The sequence below is a fragment of the Pteropus vampyrus genome, unplaced genomic scaffold, assembly GCF_000151845.1.
Source record: "Pteropus vampyrus isolate Shadow unplaced genomic scaffold, Pvam_2.0 Scaffold12, whole genome shotgun sequence".
Classification (NCBI taxonomy): Eukaryota; Metazoa; Chordata; class Mammalia; order Chiroptera; family Pteropodidae; genus Pteropus; species Pteropus vampyrus.
Genome location: NW_011888793.1, coordinates 7,227,223 through 7,231,444, shown reverse-complemented (window position 1 = coordinate 7,231,444; position 4,222 = coordinate 7,227,223). Strand labels below are relative to the sequence as shown.

Below are 4,222 nucleotides of genomic sequence, written 5' to 3'. Positions count from 1 at the left end.
GAACAAAAGAACTGACAAATGGTTTTGAACTCTTAGCTTATTATCTATTTTTAAGATATGTAAGAAGTGGACAGAAAATTGAACGTGCTTTTAAAGAGAGAAGCAAATTACATTGGTAAAAATCGTTGGAGTGCTATGACATTTCTCATCCTCCTCTTAAACCAAATAAGGAGAGTTTCACAAGAACCACAAACAAAGCTTCCTATATGTCCTCGGGTTTTACAGGCCACGGAAGTGAGCCTGAAACACATCTGAAAAATGCGATGCTAAAAGAATATCATGGTTTGCTTGAAGTGGCAGAATAGGCGACAAGGCAAAAGGTATACCTTTCCCTCGGACCAGATGTGGGCTGCAAGAGAATCTGTCAGGTTCTGCAAGGATCTCACCCAACTGGACTAAGACTGAGAAGGCTGTAAGACTATACAAGTGTCCTGTTAGGGCCAAAGCTGAGTTAGTGTAGCGGATGGCATAAAGGTCAGCTGGAGGAGACCTCAGTAATAAGCAGTTCGAAGATGATGGAGTGGGAGAAGGGATTCTCTGAAAAACAGAAAATTATTTCAAGAAAGAAGTCAGTAGTGAATGTCTGCCAGGTTGAGAAAGGGCCAACAGCAGATCTAAACAGAATTAAGCTCCACTTCTGACCCCAGATCACCTCTCCTCTGATTGAATCTTTGATGGGGACTGTGGGATCAGAAGATGGAACTAAGGAGGGAGGGAGGAATTGGCAAAGGAGGACATAATCTGATTTTTTTTTAAGTGCATACTTCCAGACCTGAAGCAGCAGCCAGTGAGAGTGGGAGAGAAATCTTAATATATTTGAGGTTCAGAGTTCTGATTATTATACTAACTCATGACTTTATCTCATTAAATTAAACTATTTTGAGGCTTAGAAATAACTGAGAACCTACTCATGAATTGATCCCTGAAGCACACAGAATCAAGCTAATGAGTAAGTTTGAAAACTGGGAAAATAAATAAAGTTGCCTTATGACTTGCATATGGAGACCAATATGTTTAATAAAATAGTTACATTACTGCATAGTGATTAATACTAATACTTCTATATTAAACAGTTTATAGTACACTAGTATTCCTTTTATACTTTCAGGAAATATTATATACTTTACAAAAATTTTCCCACCTTGTAAAATTAAAATGAACTTTTAAAGATTTTAGCATATAAATGTACTGTGAAAATTCTATTTATGTAGAAATTTGCGCCTATTGCCTCCATTCCCAAAGGTTAGGTATTATTGTCTCTGGGCATATCTTCAAAAACTTTAAAGAATATACTACTCATGGATCAAAAAAACACAGATTTCATTAACTAACTAACGTTCTTCTGGGCTTTGAGATCCACTTAGTGGAAGTGCAAGTCGTTGAGTTTCAGTTCTATTTGCATTTATGATGCTGCTGAAGAACAAACCCCTCTCAGGAATATCAATTATTAAAGAAGTATCTTCAGTCTAGCAGATAATCAGTAAGGAAGCCAACAAATAAAGCAACCCCAGGGATATGTTCTTCCAGCCTTCTGTCTGAAGTCCAAGGTACTTTTCTGGTTTACATAGCAGCTGTTGTCAGTGTCACTAAGAACAAAGCAAAAAGGATGCCAGAATTTTTTGAAGTACATTTAATTGCCTTTTTGAGTGTCATGAGGAAACAATATTTATTTTACTTACTGTTAAAAATATGAAGAGAAAAATAGGCATCTATCCATGTTTTTCTTTGGAAGTGGTTTTTTTTCATAATGTATGTTCTTATTTTTAAAAATACCTCTAGAAATATTTTAAGTCCCTTTATATCAAATATTTCTTTGGTCACCAGTAGGGCATCACTCTGACTCTGTACTTTATCTTTAAGGTTATGTAAGGAACTATAGATTTCAAGGTTGCTATAAGCGAATAGATAATAGCGTTAATAATATTGTGCATGAAATATTTTTATACAGAAAATAACAGAGTATATTGGTTAGGATTTAAAATTATCACCAATTATCATAAACATGTATATATATTATTGCTTTTTTATTACTTTATACTATGTGATAAAATGTACAATTTTAAAGCTGAATTTTGGAAATTACTGAAAAATTGAATTTTAAATGTGGCAACAGCATTGACTCAGCTGTAAGTTCTAGAGATTTATACATAAATTTATAAAACCTATGGCTCGAAAGTTAAAATATTTATCAAAGAATGTTATTTAATACTTAAGAATCACATAATTTCATTATACCATAACTCAGAATAATAAGAGATCAAGAGTTTCTATTTTTTCACAAATGCATTCCTAGAACTTAGAACGGTAACTGAACTTAATGCTCAAAAGATATTTATTAAATGAACAAAAAGGAGAATCATAACTACTGATACAGTATTGTTATCAGGTACTGATAACTCTTACTTTGGAGTCAGACAGAAAATAGTTTAAATCCCAGTTCAGCCATTAAATTCTTTTATTATTTAAAGAAAGATAATCTGGAACTTATTTCCAGATTACCACCTAATTCATAATGTCATTTTATTGGACCACCTGGCATGTAAATCAGCATTAAAAGATACAATTGGAATTGGCTAGAATGCACTCTATAGGGAGGTGTCTTCAGCCATTGGCTTTCCAGCCTTTCACCAACTCTCCCAGGGCTGCACTGCCTGAGCTGGGAAGCGCCTCTGTCTTAGCTGCCTCTACCTGGGTGGCCACTTCCTCACCCACCACAAGACCTTCAACCAGAGCCTGGCCGAGTGGAAGCTCTTCATCTACAACTGGACTATCAGAGAATTCCTGGAGTTCACCGCCAAACGCTGTGGCTTGATCTTGCTCTTCTACCAAGTCTTTCATGGGGACCTGGCTGTACTCTTTTCATTCACAATGTGAGCTATGCTTTGGGCTCTGAATGATGAAGTTCTAAATTATCGTGACCAGATTCCTAGTCCAGGACTTCTGATTTTTCCAAAACCAGTGACTGCATTGGAACATACATTATGTCAGATCCAAGTTCCTATAAAGGGTGCATGCATTGAAGACCTTTTAAAGTTTCTAAAGCCATATAATCTAGAAGAAAAGAATCACAGTTTGTCCTGACAGAGCACTTTTTGAATGAAAAGGTCCAGTGTGTGTTGCATATCAGTTTCTTGTTTACTTCAAGTATGCAGTTGGGTGAATTATCCTGATTTTGGTTATTTCAAGTGAAACTTGTATTTTTGTAAAAATAAATAGAATACTGTAATTGGATTAAAGTTTCAAGGAGAACTAAGAAGAGCATGTATTTCAAAGGATGAAAACACAGCAGTTTTATGAACTTATCCTCCCAATGGAATTATAAACTTAAAATACTTTCCATAGATATTTACAGCCATTTGTTGCTGTTCGGGTCATCTTTGATCCTAACAATACTGGGAAAGAAATAATAGTCAGGTGCAGGATTAATGGATCACCCAAACTGAAAAACCAGGATGGTGACAAGTTTTTAGGACTAGTTGTGTTCACTATCACAATGTATTCATAGTATTAGTAGGTTATCTCCACAGAGTAAATGCTGTGTTGTCTGTTTTCATTTTGTATAAATTAGATCTGCCATTGTAGTTATAAGTATACCTTGGAGAAAGGTGGAGTGGTACATGACACTGGGGTAACATCATAATATACTTCCATATCATCATGTTCAGTGTCCTCCAAAGTAACTACCAATTTCCTTTGCTGCCTTTTGAACCAGTGTGCATTTTGAACCAGTGTGCAGTAGGTAAGGACAGTAAACACTTGATTTTAAACACACAGAATCGGGGACTCGTCCTATTTTTATAATGTTTAATTGCCAAGTGTCTAAAGCTTAATGTGCTGTGCTATATAAATACTTTATGGATTTAATACTGGTTAATGTGTGTGTGTGTGTGTGTGTATTATATTTTAAAGTTTGGAGGATAAAATAGTACCTGACCAATATCAGGTGACTTTATTGCTGCAAGGAATGTAATATATGGAGAAGTTCTGTATGTAAGGAATAAAAAAGAAAATAAAAGTGGATTCAAAAGTGTTGTCTTAGATTCTTTGTAAAATTATTATTATTATTATTATTTTTTACATGCTGAATTAGACTGGATCTTTTTGATTAAGAACACAAAGTTTTTGTTGTAAAATACATAAAAGAAATAGCAATGGGATTATTTTAGTGCTGTGACTATATTTCATAAAGTATATTAGGCCAGAAATGAAACAGCATTTTTGG

General features: G+C 34.7%; 1 pseudogene; it reads left to right on the top strand.

The window, feature by feature from the left end:
* Positions 1–279: 279 nt before the first annotated feature.
* On the top strand, positions 280–3,505 carry LOC105305936 (annotated as a pseudogene).
* Positions 3,506–4,222: the final 717 nt, after the last annotated feature.